The following is a 20,982-nucleotide window of genomic DNA, read 5'->3' on the forward strand; positions in this document are numbered from 1 at the left end:
TCAGAATGTTGCTCTGAGCACTTGAAAGTTTCCGCAAATAGAGCTACATAAAAGCAAACAGAGGCGAAACACAAATCCCCTCAGCCCTGGAGGAAAAGGCCTTGAAACTCTTCCAGTGCAGAGGCCACACAGAGGACATGCTCCTACCTGCACACGTCAGCCACGCCTGGGGCGCCTCCGGGAGTCCAGGCTGCTGGCGATGGAATCCATCCTGTCGCCGATGTTACTGTAAGTAAAGTAGTAGCTGCTAGCTGAACCATGGGGCAGTTTGAGGGATGGCAAGAAGTTTTCTCCTGGATGCCATCTTCAGCGCACCCGGGAATCAGAGAAAATGCAATTCTTCCTATGCCATCTCACTCCTGCAGCCTGGGGTCCCTCTTCAGTTTCTGGGTCGTTTTTTGTTGTTGTTGTTGTTTTCTGTCATAAGCACACAGTCAAGCTCTGGGACATCCATGGAACCAGCAGTGTGCTGAAAGGTGAAGCATGAGTCTAAAGTCTTGTAAGTTATGAAATCCAACTCTCTTGTATTAGGCAAGGGGAAAACCACATCTTTAAGATATACTAGGGCAAGAAGTAAAGTGTAGACAGCTGGCTCAGTGAAATTTTGTGTGTAATGGGAGCCATCCTATGTCTAATTGTCTCCTATCTTAGAGACCTCATGATTATTTTTGAGCTTTAACCAATGAATTAATGTAGGTTCTATCTGGCTCTACTAACGTCTTTGGAATGGTGCCTCAGTGAACCATAGCTATCCATACAGATCACGACCTGAATCCAGGGCCAGTGCCTGATCAGGTGCTGCTCTTACCTGCATGACTTGGTTCGATTCTTGCCCAGTCCCATTGGGATAGCAGTGGTAGCTAAGCAGAGCGACTTCATTACATTCTCCTCTAGTATGAGGTCACACATTGACTCCTTTTTTGGACTCATAGTCACAAACTTGTAATTTTTCCTCATTTTGGTATGCAGCTAGTGCACGGTGGGGGAAATATGACTGGATAATGAGTCAAAAGACTTGGTCTCATGTTCCGTCTTTCCCACTCATTGCCTGGGTGTCTTTGGATCAGTCAATCTTCTGACCTCAGTTATCTGGAAAACAGGGACACTACTACTTTATATTTTTTCTTTTAATGGGACCTAGATAAGGTAATGCAAATAAAGGGTCTTTTAAAATATATTGAATGGCATGATCTTATGATTACTAAAAGGAAATAGCTATTCTACTTACATTATAATGTGGTTTGAAGATCAAATTCAATCAAATGTGTGAAGAGGGCTTTGAAAAGTAGAAAGAGTTAAGCAATGCAAAATACATCACTGCACTTGAATGTAATTAATGGCTGGTGTCATGTCAGCTGGATTAACTGTGGTCACTACGTCTCATATGCCCATTTGCTAGAGTAGCTCAGTTCTCTGGACTATGAAAAAGGGCACAGAAGCTACAGATATGAGATCTGGTGCTGTCTTTACCACTACCTTTTTACGGTGAGCACCTCAATCATTTTGAGATATTCGTCACATTTATTTTACTTTGAATATGCAGAAACAACAGTTACCTCCAATATGGTTGTTGGGAAAACATAACTGAAATGGATTCAGAAAATAGCTTTTAAGAACAAAGTTATGTGAAGGACATAAATTGTGCATGAACTCTTTCAGCAATGAATAGGCACATCTCCACATACCCCAGGATCTTAAGCTGATAATGTAACAACAAGAACCTATTGAATCAGGACAAGGTGATGGTTCTGCTCCTGTGGCAATCTAGGTCTCAGAATCTGGTATGCAGGCAGGGTGTAAAGAGCAGATTGCATTTTCAGGAGAAAGGTTAAGCTTGAATGTTTTGGACAGGAGGTGGTTAGATGCATTTTTAAAAAGTCCTTGAATTTACCTGATGATTTTTGTGTCCTTGCGATGGTTGTAGCCCATTCCAGGATATGAATAAATTTAGCAACACAAAGGAGGTCATTTAAAAATCTTTCCCTCAGATGCTCCACTTCCTCTTCCTTCTAGCTTTCTTGTCTTCTTCACTAATTTGGCAAACTGCAAGGCTGCCCTTTTGATCACTGGCAGCTTAAGAATAGTGTTAAGTGGTTTTTGAAAATGTTTTGAAACTTTTATAGTACAGTGGTGGGAAGATGGAGGTTTCTGGAAAACCCTTAATGGAAGTTAAGAGATCCATTTTATTTATTTATTTGTTTTTGGTTTCAAAACAATATTTTATTTTGAATGAATTTTAGACATTAAGAAATTGCAAAATACTAGAAAGTCTTCCTTTAATCTCTCATCCTGCTTCCTCACTCTCAAGCTTTTTTTTGAAATTTTTAGTAGAGACAGGGTTTCACTATGTTGATCAGGCTGGTCTTGAACTCCTGACATTGTGATCCGCCTGTCTTGGCCTTCCCAAGTGCTGGGATTACAGGCGTGAGTCACCATGCCAGGCAATTATTATCTTGATATAATTAGCAAGAATAGGAAATTGACATTGGTACAATATTATTAACTAAGCTGTAGACGTCATCTGATATTCACTAATTTTCCTGCAAATATCATTTTTCTCCCGTCCAAGTACTAACCAGGCCCGACCCTGCTTAGCATCAGGGTGCATTCAGGGTGGTATGGCCGTGGATGCAAATATCATTTTTTTGTCTCAGGAGCCTATCTAGGACCCCATGTTATATTGAGTTGTTATTTCTCCCTAGTTGACTCCAATCTGTGACAGTTCCCTAGTCTTTCATTGTCCTTTATAACTTTGGCAATTTTTGAAGGATACTGATTGTTACCAGTGAAAGGTATCCAAGTTACCGGTGGCAAATCCATACAGGTCTGCACCAACCTCAGTTCTTGCCTCTCAGAAGAAAGCATTGACTGAGAGGCAAAAGGCAGAAAAAGACCAAGGCGACTTTCAGAGCAGGAGTGGACGTTTATTTAAAAAGGCTTTAGAACAGGAAAGAAAGGAAAGTATGCTTGGAAGAGACCCAAGTGGGTACCTGAAGGTCAAGTGTGGCGTTTACCGTTGATCCTAAGACTTTATAGGCTAGCCTAATTCCCCTGATTCTTCCCTTAAAGTGGGCTGCCCACATGCACAGTGCCCTCCTTACCCTCGGAAGGTAAGCAGGTGGACTGTGTTTAGAAAGTTGTATGCATGCCCATCGGAGGCTTTCTTCCCTTTTTCTCATGGTGTGCCCCGGAAGGTCATCCTCTGCCGTTTTGTCTCCTAATGCTCATGCCCAGGAAGTTGTGTTTCCCTAGTACCTACATTCAATTAACACGGTAGTGCAACAGGTGTGGACCATCAGTAAATGGCCTCTTGCTGGCGCTGGCTGCCAATTTATTACTTTTAGAGAGGCAATGTGATAACTGCCAAACCATCACCTGACATTTTTAGTGGGTGGAGGCAGAGCCCTCTCCTGCCCTGCTTATGCCTGTCTACCTATAACACTGATTAGTAATTTGGTAGAATGTTCTTCACTTTAGGTTTGTCTAATGCTTTGTCATGATTAGAGAGAGGTTATGCCATTTTGGCAAGAATAGTGCAGAAATGATACTAGATCCCTTTCAGCACGTCATGCCAAGGGATTCATGATGTTGATATGTCTTATTGATGGTGATATTTACTTTGAGCGCTCCATTAGGTTGATGTCTGCTGGTTTCTCCTCTATGAAACCACCTTTGCAAAAATTATAACAGTGAGAAAATTATCACAGTGAAAGGGTTCTGATCTAACTAACCCCCATCTTGCTTTTAACCACCAAAATGCCTTACCTGTTTCTGGGCTTAGGCCAAGTTAACTTTGGGAGAAATTTAGTTTATAGTTTAAAAGATTATAGCCCTTCTTCAAAACTAAGCCACCTTTGTAAAGCTGATTAAAGACCACCAGGTTAAGAGGATAAGAGGAACCCGAATTCGGTTAACATGTAGATATAAATGATTTCCAACCTTTATTACGGAGGTCACAAGATTTGCAACTTCCTAATTACTCCTGCAGATAACATCTCTATTGTAGAACCTAAGAGTGACCTTTTGAGATGACTTTTCAGACTTTTGCATTTCTGAAAATGGATGGCTCCACCCAGACCCACCAACTGGTCTGTGGCTCCACCCAGAAGTGGAGTTAGCAGCTTATGAGGACCATTTTCCACACCACTATGATTGCACCCTCAATCAATCAATAGCACCCATACCCTAGCCACCCCACCTCTCCTAAACTATCTTTGAATACTGTAGTCTCCAGATTTTTATGGTGGCTGATTTGCATACTAGTAAAACTCTGGTCTTCTGTTTAGCCAGTTCTATATGTGTAAAACTTTCTCTATTGAAATTCCCCTGTCTTAATAAAATGGCTTTCTCTAGGCAGTGGGCAGGAGGAACTCATTGGGTGGTTACAACTATACAGTTATTGTATTTCTCTTTGTAGCTGATAAATATTTTGAGGGAGATACTTTGAGTTTGTTTAAATCCTGTTTATTCTTCTTGATTTTTTATTTTTCATGAAGGATCAGATACCTGTGTTTTCTTATATCTGATTTCTTACACAAAGAATCACATCACCCAAAATCACACCTTTTGGGTTTTGGATTTTGTTGTTGTTGTTTTTCCCCCTTACTTAAAATGTCATGGAAAGCACCCCATATCCACTCTAGAGACTTTTCTCATTCTTTTGTACATTTGTGTAGTACTCCATGTTATTGTACAAGCTTATTCAAGCACAATTCCACGTATGGACATTTAAGTTGTTTCCAGTGTTTTACAATTATAGAGAATACATAATGAGTAAGTTTCTGCACATGCACGTTTGTATTGTCAGAGATATATACCCTACAAGTGGGGTTGCTAGGTGAAAAGGAAAATGCATGTGCACTTTGGTTAGATATTGCCTACTACCCCTCCAAAAGGGTTGTACCAACTTGGATTTCCATCAGGGAAAGTGTCCATTTCCCTATAACTTCACCAACAAACCTCACTAATAGAAGGCATTCCCATATCTGTTTTACTTTTGCCAGTTCAATAAATGAGAAAGGGGTTTCCTTAATTATTAGTGAGTTTAAGCATTTTCTGCATGTTTAAAAGCCATTTTGAATCTTTTCCTTTTTTTTTCTTTTCAAATGAATTATCTGTTTATGGGTTTTCCTCATTTTTACCACAGGATTTTGTATTTCAGTTTTTAAGCTTTTTTATATATAAGGGATACTAGCCCTTTTTCTCTAGTATGTGTTTCAAATATTTCTCCCATTATGTTAGTTGTTCTTTGATTTTGTTTATGGTGGTTTTTGTCATGCAAAAAATGCAGTCAAATTTGTTAGTCTTTTAAAAAATTGCCCCTAAATCATGATTAGAAAACCCTTTCCTTACAAAGGCTAAATAATAATGTAGCCATTATTTTGTATACTATGTGGTTTTAATTTTTATATATACATCTCTAATCCACTTGGAGTTTATTCTGCTGTACTGTGTGTTTTACCCTAGTGATTCGAGATGCCACTTTTGTCACATATTAAGTTTCTATATGTATTTTGGTCTAATTCTGGACTATTCTCTTTCATGGGCTTGTCCATTTCTCTCTCTATTTATGTTCTAGTACTACACTGTTTCAACTATCCAGGCTTTATCAAACGTTTTAATTTCTGCCTAATCACCATGGCTTTTCTTTTTCAGTGTTTTAATACCTCATTTTTTTTTTTTTTTTTTTTTTTGAGACAGTCTCACTCTGTCACCAGGCTGGCGTGCAGTAGCATGATCTTCAATCACTGCAACCTCTGCCTCTGGGGTTCGAGCAATTCTCCTGCCTCAGGCTCCCAAGTAGTTGAGACTACAGGCATGTGCCACCATACCTAGCTAATTTTTGTATTGTTTAGTAGAGACAGGGTTTCACCATATCGGCCAGGCTCGTCTCGAACTCCTAACCTTGTGATCCGCCTGCCTCAGCCTTCCAAAGTGCTGGGATTACAGGCGTGAGCCACTGTGGCCGGCCTACTACCTCATTCTTACATGTTGCATTTTTTCATATGAACTTTAGTATCAAAATCTCTAACTCCAGAAAATAGCCTGTTAAAATTTTAATGGAATTGTATTATATTTATATATCAGCTTAGGGAGAACTGGTATTTTCATAATGCTATAATTCTGTCCAAGAATAGGGGATGTCTTTCCATTTATTACTGTCTGTGTAGAGTGTTTTGACATTTTCCATGTATAGGTTTTCATACCTCAAGTTACATTTATTCATAAATATTTACTATATTTTGATGACATTTAAATGGTATTTTCTCTACCATTATGTCCCCTGTTTATTGTTTGTTTATAAGAAGGCTATTGATTTTTATGTTAATTTTATCTCCTTCAGTAAATTCTTGTTTTATTGTTTGATTCTCTGGGATTTTCCACATATATTATTATATCATCTGCAAATATAGATAGTTTTACTACTCCTTTAGTTACTCTTATGCCTTCATTGATTTCTCTTATCTAATTGCACTGGCTAATATCTCTAACAGTAGCAGAGATAGTAGAAATGTATGTCTTGCTTCTGATGTTAGTAGAAACATCCTATTGCTTCTCCATTAAATAAAATAGTGACTTCAGGACAGTGAACCCTGAAAATTTGAGACAGGTTTCAGTTAATTTAGAAAGTTTATTTTGCCAAGGTTGAGGATGTGTGCCTGTGACGTAGCCTCAGGAAGTCCTGATGACATGTGCCCAAGGTGGTCAGGGCACAGCTTGCTTTTATACATTTTAGGGAGACATGAGACATCAATCAATATGCATAAGAAGTACATTGGTTCTGTCCAGAAAGTATGGAACAACTCAAAGCAGGGAGGGGGCTTCCAGGTCACAGGTAGGTGTGAGATAAATGATTGAATTATTTTTAGTTTCTGATAAGCCTTTTCAAAGGAGGCAGTCAGAATACTCACCTATCTCAGTGAGAAAAGGGATGACTTTAAATAGAAAGGGAGGCACATTTGCCCTGAGCAGTTTCCAGCTTGAATTTTCCCTTTAGCTTAGTGATTTTGGGAACCCAAGATATTTTCCTTTCATAAGACCAATCATCATGTTGAGCAAGTATCCATCAATCTCTACATATGGGAGTTGTTTTACAAAAAATATGTGTTAAATTTTGTCAAATGCTTTCTCATCATTTTTTTGGTCTATGGAGATGATTTTATATATTTTTTCCTTTAGACATTATTATGTGTAGTGGGATGAATAATGGCTACCCATAGACATTGGGTTTCAATCCTGGGAACTTGTAAATGTTACCTTATATGATAAATTTTTTGCAGATGTAATTAAATTAAGGATTTTGAAATGAGAAAATTATCCTAGATTAGCTATGTGGGCCCTGAATCCCATCACAAATGTTCTTATAGGAGGATAATAGAGTGAGATTAGACAAACACACAGAGGAGAAAGTGGTATGAATATGGAGGCAGAGATTGCAGTGATGTAGACTCAAGCCAAGGAATGTTAGAAGCCACTAGAAGCTAAAAGAGACTATCTTCCAGAGCCTGTGGAGAGGGCATGGTCCTGTCAACACTTTATTTATTTAGTTCGTTAGTTAGTTTGGACAGACTAACTCCCCCAGTCACTTAAGCTGGAAAACACTGGTGCAATCACACTCACTGCAGCCTCAACTTCTTGGGTTTAAGCAGTCCTCCTACCTCAACCTCCTAAGTAGCTGGAACTACAGATGCATGTTACCATGCCTGGATAATTTTTTAAATTTTTTGTAGAGATGGAGGCCTCACTATGTTGCTGAGGCTTGTCTTGAACTCTTGGGCTCAAGTGTTCCTCCTGCCTCAGCCTCCAAAAGTTCTGGGATTAAAGGCATGAGCCACCATGCCCAGCCCCTGTCAACACCTTGATTTTAGACTTTTCACCTCCAGAACTGTGACAAAATAAAATTTTGTTGTTTAAACCATACTTCATGGTAATTCATTACAGTGGCCATAGAAAAATAATAGAGGTTTTGGTATGAGGAAGTCGGATGCTGCTGTAACAAATACCTAAAATCTGGGAATGGCTTTGAAATTGGATAATAGAGGCTGAAACAGTTTTCAGGTACCTGATAGAAAAATCCTAGATTGTCTTAAAGAGACTGTTGGTAGAAACAGGAAGATAAAACACACCAGCTGAGGACTCAAAAGAAAATGAACAGCACGTTATTGGATACTGGAGGAAAGATGATCTTTGTCATACAGTGACAGAAAAAGTCAGCTGAATTGTGACCCATGGTTGTGTGTAAAGCAGAACTTGAAAGAAATGAACTTGAATATTTACTTGAGGAGATTTCCAAACAAGATATTGAAGGTGCAGCCTTATTTCTTCTTGTTGTTTATAGTAAAATGCCAGAGGAAAGAGAAAAATTGAGGAAAGAATGGTTAAACAAAAATGAACCAGCACCTGATGATTTGGGAAATTCTCTGAATTGCAATCAAGATTGCAAATGATGCTAAAAGGGAGAAGTTCACTATTAGGAAGTGTGATCTGGAGAGAAGTCCAAAGGTGTGGCTAGACAATCTCTTGTTAATGTTGAAGAGATTTAGGTGTATGAGTTGTGGATTCACTCAAACATCTCAGCAGAATCCAGGAATAGAGATGGTATTATTCAGAAACATTTTGTGAAGGACCCTCTTGTCTCATGGTGCAAATGTCTATAATGCACAGAGGAAATCCACATGTGTTTTGAGAATATTATAGCAGTAGAAGCACTCCCAGCTTGGACTACAAATGATAAGGATAGAAGGAAATTAAGGAAGGTTGTTGGGCCGGGCACGGTGGCTCACGCCTGTAATCCCAGCACTTTGGGAGGCCAAGGTGGGTGAATCACGAGGTCAAGAGATCGAGACCATCCTGGTCAACATGGTGGAACCCCGTCTCTACTAAAAATACAAAAAAATTAGCTGGGCATAGTGGCGTGTGCCTGTAATCCCAGCTACTCGGGAGGCTGAGGCAGGAGAATTGCCTGAACCCAGGAGGCGGAGGTAGCGGTGAGCCAAGATCATGCCATTGCACTCCAGCCTGGGTAACAAGAGTGAAACTCCATCTCAAAAAGAAAAAAGAAGGTTGTTGGACTCAAAATATTATATAAGCAGGAAACAAGCTGACAAAACTATCTAGGTGCAAGGATATGCTAACTCTCAGGAAAAATGACTCTGAAGCTGGATCTTCAGGCACAGTGGCTGGATCCATGGTTGTAGAGGGCAGAGCAGTGGGTGCAGTGGGTAGGTCCTTGGGCCACAAAGAATTATCCTCAAGCCTTAAAACCTAATAGATTTCTTCCTGCTGTACTTCAAAATTGCTTTGGAGTTGTGACCACTTTCTTCTATTTTCTCTTTGAATGAGAATGTCTGTATTATCTTATGCCTACTCCACCATTGTATTTGAAAGCAGATGAGTTGTTTTCTAGTTTCATGATGAAGAGGAATTTTTCCCAGATAGTTTCTACCCAGAGTCTCACATATACCTGATTTAGATAATGAGATTTGTCATTTTTGATCTGATGACATTTTGGACTAAAGTTGAGGCCATGATAGGTTGAGAGCTTTGTGGACTTTAGAATGGGAATAAATGTATTTTGCATGTGAAAATATTTGCATATTTTCCAGAGTGGAATGTGGCAGGTTGATAATGGCCCCCAAAGATAGATCTACCTTGGTACTCCTTGAAACCCATGAGTATTACCTTCTTTGGACAAAAAGGTCCTTGAAGATGTAATTAAGTTATGGATTTTGAGATGAGATTATCCTGAATTATCTGGGTGGGCCCTGAGTGCCGTCACAAGTGTGTTTCTAAGAGATGGCAGAAAAAGACTAGATACACACATAGAAGAGAATGTAATCTGAAGATGGAGTCAGAATCTGGAGTGAAATGGTCATGAGACAAGCGATATATCTTGGTCTATTTTGCGTTGCTATTACAGAATATTTGAGACTGGATCATCTATAAAGAAAAGAGATTTCTTTAGCTTATGATCCTGGTGGGTAGAAAGTCCAAGAGCATGGCACTGGTATATCTGCTCAGTTTCCGGTGAGGGCAGTGTGCTTCATCAAGACATGGTGGATAAACAGAAAGTGAGCAGGTACATCAAAGAAAAACCAAACAAAAAGAAGAACCTCACTTTATAACGACTCACTCTCTGGGGAACGAATCCATTCCTATGAGAGTAATAACTCATTCCTACAAGATGGTATTAATCTATTCATGAGAGATCTGCCTCCTTCTCCTTGACCCAAACATCTTCCACTAGGCTCCACTTCCTAATACTGCCTCACTGGCAATTAAACTCCAACTTGAGTTTTGGTGGAGACAAAACGCATCCAAACCAAAGCAGAAGGTGAAAGAATATGATAGACACCAGAAACTAGAAGATGGAATAAACTGATTCTGTCCTGTAGCCTCCAGAGGGAACAAGGCCTTGCTGGCACCTTGATTTTGTATTTCTGGCCTCCAAAACTGTGAGAGAACACATTTCTGTTGTTTTAAGCCATCAAGTTTGTGGTAATTTGTTACTGGCTATAGGAAACTAATACATTATGGTATATGATATTAATGGATCACCTATTAATGGGTCACCTAATAATGGATCACTTAATCAGACTTGCATTCCTAGCATAATTCTCAATCATGTGTATTTTTATCTTAATGTATGTTGGATTACATTTGCTAACATTTTGTTTACAATTTTTGCATTGATATTTATGAGTGATGTTCTATAGTATTATTTCTTGATATTTTCTTTATCTGTTTTGGTATGAGTATTACATTTGTTTCATAAGAAGGATTAGGAAGTTTTCCTTTATTTTGAATGCTCTTTATATAGCATTAGTACTAGCTGGTATTTAAAGGTTTGGTAGTATTCTCTTATGAAATCACCTATACCTAGTGATGTTTTTGTAGGGGAATTTCTCAATAGCTTTTCTGTTTCTTATATGGAAATTTTTCTGATTTGTAACCCTAATGAGATCAATATGTATTTTTCTAGAAAATTGTCTATTTTATCTAGGTTTTTTAACGTACTTGCATAGAAGTCTGAAAATTAGACTCTTACGATTTTAAGAATTTATTCTCCTTCAGTGGTGTTTTATTTTCCTATCTTATTTTATATATGTGTACATTTTCCCCTTTTTGGATCAGTTAGCTAGCGGTTTATCTATTTTGTTAACTTTTTCACAAAATCAGGATTTTGATCTTTTAACATCTGCTTAAGACCTATACAGCAATATAGGTATATTGACTTTTTTCCCTTCTCCTGCAGTATCTGCACTTTATCACAATACACAATAGCTGTATTTTAATCTTTCACCTTCATTCCTTTGTTTTAGTATTATACATACATACATATATATATATATATATTTAAATGCTCACTACCAGTCCTTTAGTTGATGTTTTTCCAGGTATATTTAGTTGAGTGAAACTCATTTTTAGTGATTCTTCAAGAACAGTTTATGGGTATAGAATTCCATAAATTCCTATATATTGAAAATTGTTATTTGATACTTGAGGATAGCTTGGCTGCACATAAACTGCTGTGTTTGCAACTTCTTTCACTGAGCTTTTAAAAAATATTATTCTGTTGTTGCCTTCTTTGTATGTTGGTTTTAAAAACTCTGTTTCCGGTTGAATTTGTTTGTCAACATCAATTATTTGTTCTTTTTGCCTGGAGGTCTTGAGGATTTTATTTTTGTTTTTGAAATCTAGTAGTTTTACTAGGATATGTATCAGGTTTGATCATTCTAGGTTAGTATTTGATCGTTCTGGGTTAATATTTCCAGGTATCAACTGAGGCTTTTCAAAGTACAGACTCAGGCCTTTTCAGTTGCTTGGATTACAGTTTTAAAGAGTAGTTGTGGCTTTTTTTTTCTTCTTTAAGGAATGCAATAATATGAATTTTTCTGCTTTGCTTGTCTTCTATTTCCACTATTTTTTCTCTGATCCTCTTTATATCTTCCTTTATGTTATTTTCATTCTCTTGGTTGTTTCCTGGCCTTTCTTCAACGTTCCTTATTAAATTTCTTTTGAGTCAGTTTTCCCTTGGGTATGTTGTAATTTCGCCTTTATTTCTGAGGAAATATTGTCTTTTCCTTTTGACTTCTTTCCTGAGTTTTTTTTTTTCATTCCTCCCTGCTTTTTATCCATTTCTGTTCTTAGTGTTTGGATTTCTAATGTGAGGTGGTTTTTCATATCCACAAATGCTTGTTAGGATATATTTAATTCGGTTTGGAGTATAAACTTAAAGTTTTCTTCTACTTCATGTTAATTTTTCCTCAGGTGATTTGTGTGAAAATTCATTCTGCAATTGTCCTTTTTGGATTTGACTCTTCTGTTACTCAAAACCATATTGTCATATTGGGGTACTTTACATGATCTTGGTTAAATGGCACCCTTTTCTGTTAGTCTAGTGAAATCCTGGCATTTAAACAGGTTTTCGTTTGTTTTGGTGTTCGTGGAGGAAGTGCGAGTCCTCCGATTTTGTTGATCTATTTTTTTTCTTGCAGGGATCTACATTTTTCATTTCTTTCTGCTTTAACCAATTTCTAAAGGGCCAAAATGTATATGAACAGGTGCTCAAAATGACTAATCAGAAGGGAAATGCAAATTAAAACCACTATGAGATAATCACCTCACATCCATAAGGATGGTGGCTACTGTCACAAAGAGAACAGATAACAAATGTCGTGAGCATGCGGAGAAAAGAAAACCCCAGTACACTGTTGGTGGGAATGTAGATTGGTACAGCCATTTTGGAAAACAGTATGGATGTTTCTAGAGAAGTTAAATATAGAAACTGCCATATGACACAGCAATCACTTTTCTGGGTATATGCCCCAAAGAGATGAAATCATCGCCTCATAAAGGTATCTCCGCTCTCAGACTCACTGCAGCATTATTCACAATAGCCAAGACACAGAAACAGCCTAAATGCCCATCAAAGGATGAATGGATAAAGAAACTGTGATAAAATATTATATTGCTTTAAAAAAGGTGCTACTGCTATTTGCCAAAGCATCAATGGACTTGAAGGACACTATGCTAAGTGAAATCAGGCAGACACAGAAAGAAAAGCGTTGCATGATCTCACTTAATGTGGAATATTTATTAAAAAGAGCACCCAAAGATAGAGGATAAAATCGTGGTTACTACTGGTGGAGGGGACAGGAAATGGGGAGATGGAGGTCAAAGGACACAAAGTAGCAAACGCAGAATGAACGTGTCTGGAGCTCGAATGTGCAACATAAGGTCTAAAGTTAATCAAATTAGGCCATATTCACAATTTTTGTTAAATGAATATATTTTAGCTGCTCCTATAAAAACAAAAAAAAAACTATGTAAGATGATGGATGCGTTCATCTACTTCACTATAGTAACCATTATACATCTCTATGTATCCTATAACATTGTGGTAAATCTCAAACGTAAACAATAAAACTTACTTTTTTTTTTTAAAGAAACTTTCTTTCTTCTTTTTCTTTTTTTTTCTTTCTCCATGTCCCAGAAGCTATGTGTTTGGAGGACTGTCTCTTTAAATCATGCTTACTCAATTCAAAAGAGGACTGTCTGTCCCTTTTAATTGTGTGTCTGGCCCTTTAAGTGCCTGCCTTTTATAAGGCACACACTTTAAAACTCCACTCCTGAAGTCCTGCTCTATGGAAGCTTTCTGGTGGCCTCTCCAACTCTCTCTAAAGTCCTCTTGCCTGTGTCCCTCCTCTGTCTTCCTAGCAATTTTTATTGGTGGGCCTCTGCTTGCAGCAAAGCTCTGTAAGTGGAGAAAGAGGATTTGTTTCTTTTTTCTTTTTACTCACTCAAAAAAAATACACTTGGCATTCTCTCCAAGTAATGTAGAGAGTGTGGTTTTGCATAGTACTTTCATAGTTCTGAAGCAATTTTGTATTGTTTGGTAGGGTGCAGTGGGGCTGGGAGGCGGGTGGCGGGCTGGGAGGTTACTTACTACACACCTGTTATTGTCTTCGGCTACTTGAAAGTCTCCAAAGAATGCATGTTTATATGTTAAAGAAGCAATCTCGTCTATTGCAGTGGCTTTACTTATCACCTATACAGCGGATGGTTTTCATCTATGGATTTGAAACCTCAACTTTTTTGTGAGCCTCAGATCCATATATCCAACTATAAGCACGCAGTCTCAAACTCACCATGTTCAGAATTCAACATTTTTCTTTCCCCACAAGCCTGATCTACCCTTTCCCCTCATACACATTCTGTTTCTTGCTGATAAGTTGCATTCGCCACTCAAGGACACAAGTCAGAAATTTGGGAGTCATCTATAATCATCTGTCTCTCTCACCCACACATCTAATTGGTACTTAATAAATGGTATTGGATAAATGTCCTTATAATTTCTGGAAGAAGATGAAAAAGAAACAGATTTCTATCCCTTGACATCACCTGGCCTAAGGTTGGACAGGGTGTTCTTTGCTCCTCAGATGTAAATCTTGCAAGTGATGGAAGTAACAGCACAGAATGCTTATAATTTAAAAAGGCATTTATCGGAATGATAAACTTCTTATAGAGTCTAAGATCTTGGAGGCAGGTACTATGTCTTATTCACAAGATAATCTTTCACAAGTGACAGAAAGCCTAATAAAGGTCATTAAGGATATTTTAACTAAATAAATGATCAAATAAATGAGTATGACCTGTGAAAAAGGAAAAGAAAAAGTGATCAGAAAGATCATTGAATGTAAGCACACCAACTCCAAATCCTGTAAGCATTAAGAATGGTACAAAATGAGTGATGTGGCCACTCAGGAACTTGGGTAAACTAAGAGTTCAAAAGGGGGCTTCTTACTCATTATTTGTGCATGCACCTGGTAAAGCCTGTGGACCCTTCTTAAAATAATGCTTTAAAATGCATATCACAAAATACATGTAATTACAAAGGAAACCAATTACATTGAAATATAATTATCAAACTATTAAAAAACACACAAATATGTGATATAGTAATATGTGTGCTTCCTTATTAATGCATTAAATAACAAGATATAGCAGACTAATAACTAGCATATTTTCAAGTAGCAGTGAATATAAGCAATTTTTCAAAACATCTGAAAGCAGTGTGATATGATACAGAAATATGTGTGATTTCTGTTGGTGATTCATTTAAGGCACTGCTAATACCACAGGAGTTTTTTGTCTATATTCATAATTGAATAAAATGCTAAATTCCAGTTAGACTTTGGTAAAAATAAAGATACGATATAGTTTTTTCCATCTAAGTTCACAGCCATCTGAATTCCATTCACTCATTCCCATCCTTCCATAATCTCCAGGTTAGGAGTCCCTAGTTAGAAGGTACAACTGCTACTCGATGTTCTGATTATAGCCATACAGAACTGGGAGCTCAGAGGCCTGCGAGTTCTCAGATTTTTTGTGACCTCAGAACTAAGCCCTGAGGTTCATCATGTTACATTCTCTCTTTAAGAGTTGCCCTTATTAAAAAACAAAAACAACAACAACAACAACAAAAAACACTAGAATGTGAGAGTTGAGTTGTCTCTTGACAGGCAGAAAAGTCTATTTTGCCCAGGACAAAATGAACTTGCATTTTATAAAGTTAAAGGTAATACCTATGAGCCATCTCCTCCAACACCAGTATGAAGAAGCTCTCAGAGGCCTGGGTCGTGCCAGAGCAGAGTGTGGAAGGTGATGGAAGAGGGCGGGAACCTGGAAAACAAATTCTACAAACTGTAGATAATTAAAAAAAAAAAAAGGGTAAGAACTTCCCGCTGGTTGATAGAAAATGTCACAAACACAAAAACACAATAAAGCTGGGTTTGAGTCCTTGGTGCCTTCCCTTCATGATTAATGATTGGTCTAAAATAGGATGGGTAAGGGAAAGTGAAGTTCCTCTTGAAGTAGCTTTTAAAATGCCACCGCTTAAAAAAATTATTGTAACATCAATTTAAGAAAAAAAAACTCTGCTAAAATATAAAGGTCAAAAAAGATTTGGGTGTTTTTAAATGCTGTCTTGAAGAAATTCTTATAAAGGTTAAGATGTCATGTAGTTTCAGAGTTATGGGCATGGGGGGAGTCCAGCGCAAAAGCAGCACTACCTCGGGGCTCTTGGTGACTGTGACCCACTCTGACAGTGGGCAGGGGGCAGCTGGCGGATCACAGTGTGTCACCATGTCAGTGGGGGAAGCCACGCACTGCTCTCTCAGAGCCTTTAAAGAAATGGGAACATGTCACTTCCAGAGATTCTGTTCTGACTACCCGCAGGCCTTAAGATGATCTACCTCTCATACTCCCAAACGGCAAGGTGTCTCCTGCTGCCCAGAGCAGAACTCAACACAGCACTTAAAATCACCCAGGTGAGGGAATTCTGAGCGCCTGCTGTTTCTCTTGCCTTCTCTCACTGTGCCCTGAGCTACTCAATTCTTCAGCAGAAGTTTTGACAGATTTATGGGGGATGGGAAAATCCCCTGACTTCCACATGTAAGGAGTTCTGGAGACATTGCGGAGGTTTCCATGACTGCACTCCTGAGTGCTTTGGGAAAAGATGTTCACTTGGTCTCAGGTGTTCTAGTCGAAAGCTCCTATCAGACCCTAAGGAACAATCTCTTGGTCAAGGCAATTCTTCCCTGGGAATACAGAGTAGAGTGCCTACACACCAGTGCCTCTGAGCAGGACTTCACCCTGTGGGGCCTGGGGAGTTGCCTGATCACTGGGGAGCAGTGATTCTCAACCAGTCCCCATGGATGTGATACTCAGATCACCTAGAAGTTATCCACTTGTCTCTCTCAATGTGGTCTATGGAACAGCAGCTTCAGCTTCAGCTTCAGCTTCACCCGGGAGCCTGTTAGAAACGCAGAATCTCAGACCTTGTCCTAGACTTGCTCAGCCTGTCCCAGAGATATGTATTCCCATTCAAAGTCTAAGGAGCACTGCTTGCTCAAGATCTCTTCTGCATCCTAAGTGCATGCACATGTGTGGGTGCACACAAGGGCCAACTCTCTTGTTGGAAATCACTGCTGAATGATGAGAGTCGGTCATAGCCTTCAGAGGAAAAGGATGGAAAGCACCATCATAGAGGATTCTTATCTGTGCTGCCGACACCTATGAAAGGAAGTAAGAGCAAATGTGGGTACTTATTCTAGTGAGATAACTACCCACATTTTCCTGGGCAATGTGGGTTCTCTGAAGAGCAAATCAAGTCATTTGACCCATTAGGTCACCTCTCTCCAAAAGATTCCTTGTGACACTCACTGATCTTATGTGGCAGGGCTGGACCCAGAGGTAGGTGGGCTAGGCTTTTGCAAAACCTACCTTGCAGGGCATCAGGAAGTGATTCTCCAAGTTCTATCTGAGTGGCTTATTGAGTCTGAACTCCACCATCAGAATTGGTCATTGGGGTTAACTTAGGATTTTTCATTAAATATCGAGCCTATTGCTGCTCAAACTGCTTCTGCTAGCATGGGTGGAGTGCTTTCTCATCCCTCTCTTCTGGTGCCAGAGCCAGCTCAGTTACCCTGACACTTCCTGCGATCACTGCTTAGTCTTGTTTCTGATTATACTAATTTTATATTCCATTCATCTGGCTCTGAAAAGATACTCTTGTCTTCTTCTTCTGTTTTTTTTTTGCTTTGCAGCTCCAGCTCAAAGGAATCCTCTGTCTTATTATAGTCGGCCCTCTTTATACCAGGGTTCTGCATCTGCAAAAAGTACTGTTTTTGATCTGTGGTTGGTTGAACTTGCAGGCGCAAAAGGCCAACTCTACTACTCCATTTTGTCTAAGGGCCTTGAGCATTTGCGGATTCTGTTATGGAAGATAAAATCCTGGATGTCCTTGAACTGGTCCCCCTCAGATACTGAGGGATAACTGTATTCAATAGAGCCAGTCTTTCCAATTAGATTTTCAAGTCCATTGAGGGCAGAGGCCCAGCCTATTTATTGTATTCTAGCCTTCATCTCAGGGCACTGTATCTAGAATGGGGCCCAATCAACTTTTTTTTGTTTTTTCCCTGACACAGAGAGTCTCACTATGTCACCCATGCTGGAATGCAATGGCACGATCTTGGCTCACTGCAACCTCTGCCTCCTGGGTTCTCCTGGGTTCAAGCAATTCTTGTACCACAGCCTCCTGAGTAGCTAGAATTACAAGCGGGCACCACCATGCCTGGCTAATTTTGTATTTTTTAGCAGAGACAGGATTTCACCATGTTGGCCAGGCTGGTCTCTAACTCCTCAAGTGATCCACCCACCTCAGTCTCCCAAAGTGCTGGGATTATAGGCATGAGCCACTGTGCCAGGCCCCGGTAAACTTTTAAAAGTATATATTAATAGTATCGTCATCCATCGTTGGTGGTTCTGTGTACTGGTGCCTTCCAGATGCTGGGCATTTCACACACCTTGGCTCACATGATCTTCACAATTATCCCGTGCAGTTCCTCTTATCCTCATCCCAAGAGAAGGAGATCAAGGCCCAGGGACCACAGGGAATTCGGCAAGAGTAGGCTCAATATTTAACAAAAGTCACTCTATGGCACTGTCTATGCTCTTTTCATTAATATTATGGGAATGAGTGTTCCCTCTGCTGCCTGCTGAGAACACCTCAAGTAAGGGTGCTAGGAGGAGAAGGCTGGCTTGGGAGAAGGACTGAGGACTAGGTCCTGATAAGAAGGCACTGCATATATCATAACATGAAAGTTGTTTATTTCTCTGCATCTCAGCTTCTCAATCTTTGAAACAGGAGTGGTTATCCCTAACTCACTGGGGATCCAAAGAAACCCAACAGACTAGTAGAGTTCAGGGGGTATCAAGGAAGGAAAAGCGCCCTGCCTGTGAATGCTGACTTCAGGGGCAGTTCTGGGAGCTGGGGTCCTTAGATGCTCCTGTGGGGGAGGTTTTGTTGACAGCCAACCCACTGCAGGGCTGTGCTCTTTCTCTTTTCTTTTTTTCCCCTGTTCCTTGTTTCTGATTTTTTTTTTTTTTTAAGGAACAGAGACTTCTTTAGGCTAGCTCTCATACCTGGAGGAGCCCATAGAGGTCTATCTCTCACCTTAAGATATCAGAAAGGGCAGCTTTATTCCTCACCCTCAGAGCACAAAAGCTGGCAATTGCTCCTTTATGAAACTACTCATGAGAAAATTCACGCTAAAGGGGTCTGGGTTACTTCTTTGACACCTACCACAAGAACTTCTGCTTTTTCAGAAATCCAAAACACAAAACAAAACCCTCCAAAACGATGATATTCTGGCTTCAGGAAGAAGTGGACCTAATGTGATTCTTCTCTCCATCAATAGTCAATGAGGGATTTTAATTCAGGAACACAATTAACATGATTACTATGACCCCTATGGAGTCATTGCATTTTATCGCTCATTGCATGAACTGGATTTCCATATTTAGGAAGGAAAGCAAATAATATCAGGCATCTTGTGTAGCTACATAAAATTCTTTCCTAAATATGTAGTGCTTTTCTAAGGATCCTTTTTGACTAAGTGATTCAACCTTGTATCAAAATGTTTTACAGATATAAATTCATCCCCCCAATTAAAAGAAATATTAAGTAAAAGGAAGCAAAGTGAAGATGGTCAATGTTTCTATCAGAGCTGACTATGCATATGTCTTCTTTGAGCTGGCCACAAAGAGAGATTCTCACCATTTGAGCAATTCTTACCATTAGAGCAATTTATTTGGGATAAGGCATTGTCTATAGAAGAAATTTATTACAAATACAGGTTATGTGGGCCTAGTAACACAATTCCCACAATAACCATTATTCTAGCTGCATGAATTACTTTATCAGATTAATTAGCTGTCACCTATCAGACAATATGGCTCTGAGGAAATAAGACATATTTTAATGGACATCATTGTCTGAAATATGAAGCAGTTCTATGAGACTGGCTGGCTTGCTTGGGGGCCCTGTGCTGGGGGTCTGGGAGGCTAGAAGACCAAAAGTCACTGAATAAAAAGAAACAGCAGAGGAGCGAGAAGTGAGGGAAGCAGCAAAATCCAACTTCTACTCACGTTACGATTTTGCCTCATGTCACTCCAGTCTTGTTTGAGTGTTTTGATATACAAATGACCAATATGGTCTCTTTTCTTTGGCCCATGCCTCCAAAATATAAGTTACTTGTACCGAAATTAAAAGGGAAATGACTACCCTGCCCATTCCTTTCAGAAATGTTCATTGATATCTTGTTTTTTTCTCTGGGTAGCTGAGCAGAATTTCCCAACTCTCTTTGCCTAAATGGGGCCAAGCAACTGAGGGCTGGAGGCAGTGTGGCCATAAAACCCTCCACACCGACTTCTATCTTCCTTCTTTCCTCCCCTGAATGCCCAGAAGCCAGGGACTGCAAGACACAAGAAAGATGAAGGGAGCCCTTGCCGGTGGAAGCCTGGGTCCCTGTGTTACCACTTGGAGAAGAGCCACCAGGATTGTGTTTGTCTTAGTCCATTTGTGCTGCTGTAACAAAATACCACAACTTGGATAATTTAGATGGAACAGAAGTTTCTTTCTTACAATTCTGCAGGCTGGAAAGTCCAAGATCAAGGTGCTGGCAGGATCAGTGTCAAGGGCGGCACTCAGCTGCCTTGTTGCTGCATCTTTGGGAGGGATAGAATACGGTGTCCTCACATGTCAGGGGAGACGAAAGGAAAAGGAAATGAACCCATCCTCAAGCCTTTTAAAGGTGCCCTAACCCCATCCACGAAGCCCTGACCTCAGGAATTAATCTTTTTTTTTTCTTTTTCTTGAGATGGAATCTCTCACTCTGTCACTGAGGCTGGAGCACCATGATGCAATCTTGGCTCACTGTAACCTCTGCCTCCTGGGTTCCTGTGATCCTCCCACCTCAGCCTCCTGAGTAGTTGGGATGGCAGGTGCCCACCATGACACCTGGCTAATTTTTGTATTTTTAGTAGAGACCGAGTTTCACCATGTTGGCCAGGTTGGTCTTGAACTCCTGGCCTCAAGTGATCCTCTTGCCATGGGCTCCCAAAGTGTTGGGATTATAG

This window comes from Callithrix jacchus, chromosome 7, assembly GCF_049354715.1.
Source record: "Callithrix jacchus isolate 240 chromosome 7, calJac240_pri, whole genome shotgun sequence".
Classification (NCBI taxonomy): domain Eukaryota; kingdom Metazoa; phylum Chordata; class Mammalia; order Primates; family Cebidae; genus Callithrix; species Callithrix jacchus.